Source organism: Anopheles arabiensis, chromosome 3 (genome assembly GCF_016920715.1).
Source record: "Anopheles arabiensis isolate DONGOLA chromosome 3, AaraD3, whole genome shotgun sequence".
Lineage (NCBI taxonomy): Eukaryota > Metazoa > Arthropoda > Insecta > Diptera > Culicidae > Anopheles > Anopheles arabiensis.
This window is the reverse complement of record NC_053518.1, coordinates 33,122,841-33,128,947: the sequence shown is the minus strand read 5'-3', so window position 1 is coordinate 33,128,947 and position 6,107 is coordinate 33,122,841.

Here is a 6,107-nt window from a genome sequence, read left to right as displayed (position 1 = left end):
AATCGTATTTTGTTCTCTTCCAAATGGCTTTTTACGCAGTAACTTTTCTTAGATTCACATTGTCCGTATTCGCCAGTGTAATTTCAATTTTCACTAGCGCATCTGACTGAGACTGCACCAAAGCATTTTGCCAAACAATTTGGAGCCGCTTCAGAAAATATGTTATTGTTTTATGTTTTTTTTTATAAAAACTGGACAGGAAAAGCTTTGCAATTGTTAAGTAAATATGTTGTGCAAGTATTTCAGCCATTTTGGCATCAAAAAACGGTGAAAAAACTACTTAAATATGAGATACGACACGACCATTCCCTTGCTGACCAAAAAAAGCTTCTACTAACCGCCGCCAGATGCGCTAATCAAAATCGAAATTAGACTAGCGAATACGGACAATGTACCCCGGCCTTATTGAATGACTATTGTTCTACGTTTTGCATCAATTCAGGCGTAAAAATTTTGATGTTTATTTGTGTTGCTTGTTGCTCAAAAGACTGAGTTGTTGTACCTAAACAGAAAGCAATTTACTCAGCCTTTTTTAATCACAAATGTTCATTTACCAAGTCAGTGACCCCTCGATCATCTTCCAGATCTACTGAGCCCTCTAAACTGGACTAATTCCTACAGGAGAAGATCTCAAATGATCTTCAACTGTACTTTTCCTCATAATTACGAGGGGTTGGAATGACTTTCTTTGAAACGCAAAAAATGACCACCCACCCTTACAAAGAACAAATTACATGCAATGATCATTCTTATGTAATGCGTGTGTGTGTGAGTTTGTCCCCTCGATCTGCACAGATAACGCGCAGCATGCTAATTACGGTGCTAATAATGATGATGAAAAGGAACGCACTCTCACATGAGGTGGCGCCCCCACATACACACACACATACAGTCTGAAGTGTCATTAAGCGCCGCCATTAAAGCTATTCAGGCACTTTAAGAGACGTAAACCCTCCATCCAATATTTGCACTTCAATTATAATGCTTCTCATTGCGGAAGCTCCTGAACCAGCCAGCAAGGGTTCCTTGACATGGGGGTAAAGAAACAAAAGAGTAGATAAACAAACAAACAAACATATTATATGAGGGGGGCATTTCTTCCTCTTTGTATACAAAAGAAAGTGTAAAACCATTCTTACCATTTCCCGCTAGCTCCCTTTCACCAAAAAGATGCTGTACAGTGCAGCAGCCAGGGGCTGGCGATCTCCCATCTGCATAAGAACAAAACCCACCACCCCAACCCGAACCACCCTTCAACCGGTGAAAGCGTTGTTCTCTCTCTCTCTCTCTCTCTCTCTCTCTCTCTCTCTCTCTCTCCCTATGTTACTTTTGCCGCGGACGATCGGACCACAAACAAATCATAAAGAAATACAGCAAAGAATAGTTACATACTGTGCAGGCCCCTTCGGGGTGTGGGGTCAACTCGCTCCCTCCCAAGCGGGCAAAGCCACTGTTGGCGAAAAAACAGTTATCTTGTGCGGCCATTTAACGCAAATTGCTTTTGCGCTGCGCGATTGTGCTCCGTGTGTACTGACCTTTACTGTTTGCAGTCGCTAAGGGAGGCAAGCGACGAACCTGGCCCAGTGTTTCCGCGTCTTGGGGCATCTTGCGGGCATCCAAAGCAATGTTCTGTTTCCATCAACGGCGCTAATGAGTGCGCTTTTCGCAGCATTTCATTCGGGAGCTGTTTGTTGCGAATTCCCACCAGTGCGAGGGAACAGTGGACGGAGAGTTTCCGAATGGAAGAGCTGTAGAGAGCTACTGCAGCCTCCCAGAAAGGATGGGACCCACCGGTCAGCCGGGTCACGGGATTTTCTGACTTCACATTTTATTTTTGCTAACGGCTTTTGCATCTCTCCCATGCGCGATGTTCATCTTCCGAGTGACACGTCTCTCTAAGTCGTCGCACAACAAAGAATGGTGCAATAATTCATTCTGCCTTAAGGCTAACCTAAGAAGCCCAACCAACATGCATGTCAAAACACCAAATCCCCATTTTATCTGTCACTTGCAAAGCGTCCTAAAGCGTCGTGCCCTGCGGAACTTTTTTCAAACCCCTGGGAGGTCCGCGTGATTTTATGGCAAGGGGTTCCGACCGTTTCCGTTAATCAAGAAGCTCCACCCTGAGCCGCCGGAATCGTTAGCATAATTTGTTCATTTGTATGAACTTTCCCTTCCCCCGTACAGGGTGCAGTTCTAGTCGTACATGGAAGGCGTAGGAAGATGACCCCAAACTGCCCCCAAGCAACGGCTCTAGAAGCTAGCAAAAGCTCGAACCTCAAGAAAACGGTGCCTTACGGTTACGTTGCACCGGTGCCGGAGGGGGTGAAGGTTTAAGATTTGGGATTAATTACCACACTTTCCGCACCGGCGGGCGTTTGGGTTTGATTAGCATGTTTTAGGGTTTTAAGGGGCTGCATGGGGGGGGGGGGGGCAAGCCCTTGCTTCGCGTTCTTCAAACATCACGACGATGACGAGGTGGAAAGGTTTCTAGCGTAAGAAAACGGATCTTTTTCTAGATTAACCTCTTTTTTCGTCTCTCTCTCTCTGCTGAAGAGAGCTCCCGTTCGAATGCGATTGATAGAATCGATTAGAGATCTTTCCCCTTGCAAGAGGGCGTGGGGAGAGAAGCCGGAACGTTAGATCTTTCCCTCTACTTCCTCCCACACATTGCCTTATTTTCCCGTAGCGCTTCAGAAACTCTCCACCGAAATGCAACGTTACCCCACTAATGGTTCACGATTTCGATCGATTTTGGGCGTTTTTGATTCTTCTCCCCATTTTGTGTTTGTTTGCTATTCCACCTCTCCCCACCCATCCAGAAAATCCAATCATCTCGATCTCGATGCCGACCAAAACGACCATAATTTAAGAGCCCCCCCGTAAATAGACCCATTTGAGGCTCGTTGGCGCTCCGGCGATGTTCTTGGTCTTGCGGTCGGTTATTCTCCAGAACCAGCTACGAGAAGGGGTCACATTTGCAAGCGGGTACGTACGTAACACACTTCCTGTTTGTGCGCGCAAGACGTACGTTGCTTCCGGCGCGGGGCCGTCTAGCCGTCCCAAAAAAAAAAGAAGCTCACTTGATTTAACAACTTCATCCGCCGCGGCGCGTGGTAAATCACACGGTGTGACCAACCGTTACCGGTGGCCGCCGCAGTGGCCCGAAAGGGTTTTAGAACACGCAATAACAGGCCCGCTCGTCTCGAAAGGGGGTCTAATTTATGAGGTGGAAAGGTGTGTGTGTGTGTGTGTGTGTGTGTGTGTGTGTGTGTGTGTGTGTGTGTGTGTGTGTGTGTGTGTGTGTGTGTGTGTGTGTGTGTGTGTGTGTGTGTGTGTGTGTGTGTGTGTGTGTGTGTGTGTGTGTGTGTGTGTGTGTGTGTGTGTGTGTGTGTGTGTGTGTGTGTGTGTGTGTGTGTGTGTGTGTGTGTGTGTGTGTGTGTGTGTGTGTGTGTGTGTGTGTGTGTGTGTGTGTGTGTGTGTGTGTGTGTGTGTGTGTGTGTGTGTGTGTGTGTGTGTGTGTGTGTGTGTGTGTGTGTGTGTGTGTGTGTGTGTGTGTGTGTGTTGTGGATTTCTAGAAACTCCACAACATAACGGACGAGTTATGAGACGTGCCGCTGATGTGAAGGGCTAACGTTTCGCTGCAGGGTGCTTTGGCCTTTAAAATGGAAAATTCGTTTCATATACGAATGCAATTTGTTACAAGAGCTGTAAAAGCTTATAAGGTAATTAAAGAAATACAAACAAAATTGTAGACCAACTTTTACGATGCTAGGATTTGTTCACATTCAATTGGTTGGTTCATTACGTAAATAAACGCCTAAAATCATGCAAATGGCTTAGCATATCGTTGCTATTAACGGTGGTAATAGCTGTTTTTGAGTTAAAAACGATCGTTTCTTGGTTTGGGGCTGTACATAAATACAATAACCGCTACAAGATCTCAAATCCAGTCCATTAAAAACGATAGAAAATTATATTTACTGTTTCAACAAGGCTTTAGTCATTTCAAAATATGAATTTAAATTATAGAACAATCCGAATGCCGTACAGATTGCATAGGTAGCGGGGTTAAGTTAACGTTACAACTTTCTTTTGGCTTATTAGAGTGTTCTAGCAAAAATATTAAAAAAGTAGAAACGTTTTTTGTATAGAAAGTATAGAAAAGTTAACTTTCATTAAAGCAAAAATGTTAAATGAATTGCATAGATATAGGCGTTAAGTTAATTTAACAACTCGTTTGGGTTCAACTCTATGACGAGTGTACTAAGAACAGTAAAATAATAATCAATTGTTTTCGTAGCGATTGCATAGTTACAGGCGTCTAATTAATATAACAGCTCGTTTTGATTCATCTAGAAAGGTTCTAGGAAGAATATTTAAATGATAACAAAATGTTTAATGAAACCACTTGTTTAGTTGGTTCAATTGCATGAAGAGTGCAATAAGAATACTAAAATTTAAAAAAAATGTAATAATGCCCAATTGCCGTATCGATTGCATAGCTAAAGGCGTTGAGTTAAACCATTCAACCAGTCAACCATCAGTGTTTTTCTACCTTTAAGCTAAACATTCTAATAAGAATCTAGTGTGAAATAAAATCAAAACATGCGCAACGCAATGTGAAAGCCAACCCACCCCTGCATGGTGCGTTCATTTTCCCTTGCGCAAACATGACCATACCGCGCATAAGGTGTAAGGTGCACATTACAGTTTTTTCTTGGAACCGCTTGAAAACCATTATCGTGGGCAGACATCGCGCCCCGCGACAGGAAACAATATATGCACCCAGCACGGGTGAAACAATGTCACCCGATCGGTTTCGCATTACTGGCCCCGCGCTGTCGGGGACAGGAATGGATGCACTCCGAGCCAGCATTGTCAGTTGCATATGTTACCAAACGATCCGCCACTGAAGATATGATCTTCAAAGTTTTGTGCAAACTCACTCCGCACACCCGGCTGCACCGTTTAAATGGCTCGATGTTTTGCAAAACAAACGTTAACGTCACATTTCATATGAAAATTATGATCGACTTTACCGATCCGGCCCGATCCGCGGGTTGCTCGCTGCTACTCAAAGGTAATTTAATAAATTGAAACTAAACATACACGACCGTTTCCTTTTCCCGCACGGTGTGTTTTCTTCCACGGGCGATTATAATAAAAATGAAAGCGAAACGAGGCAGGCAGCAAAAGGCGCAACATTCCAAACCAGTGGGAAAGGGAAGGCAGGCTTGCCGAAGCGTATCGTTAGCATCGTTAGAGTATTTTTCTGGTGTAGTTTTTTGTTTTGTTTTTCTTCCACAAAATGGCATTTTTATGATCGTCCAGAGCGTTTTGTCGCTCCACCACTGTTCCACCCGTTCCACCGAAGATTGCTTATCGCGAATCGATCGCGAAGATCGTCTAGGCGCGAGTGAAAGACGCCGTTCAAAACCGTGACCTTCAAACTTTTATAGGTGCCATATACAAGCTCCAATCTGACCCGGGCGTGTCTGTGGTGGCTCCGAGACGAAGATATTTATGAGTTTCCGGGGCCCCGTTTTGAGGGTGAGACATGGAGCCACTACGCGGCCCATTGAAACATTCACACCATGTTGGGAGCTGTTTTTCGCTCTCTCTCTACTTCCTTGTGCTCTACACCACAAAATCAGTCACTTTTACAGAGTTATCCGAAATTCATGATCACGCTTTATGGCCAGAAGCAAGAGGGAGGGGTGGTATGATAAGTCGCACAAAATCAGCCTTAATTATTTAATGGGCATTTTATTTTCCGTCCAAAGCAGACTTCACCCAAAAAAAGGGAAAAAACGAGAAATAAAAGGCAAGACTCACACCAAGTTAATTGAAAAAGGGAACATTGAACCGTTTATCTGGTTGAGCCAGCGGACCGCTTTGTATGGATCATGACGGCCGAGCGGTCCGGTTGAGTTTTAGAGTAAATGAGTTTTCTAAAACCCCGAAAAACGACGATCTAATCAAGAATTGGAAGAAAGGAAAAAGCACGGGAAAATTCGTCCAGATAATGGACGGCATAATCCGCCGTAAACATTGACCTGCTTTGAATACGCCTAATTTCACTGCCCAGCATGATGGTTTAGTGC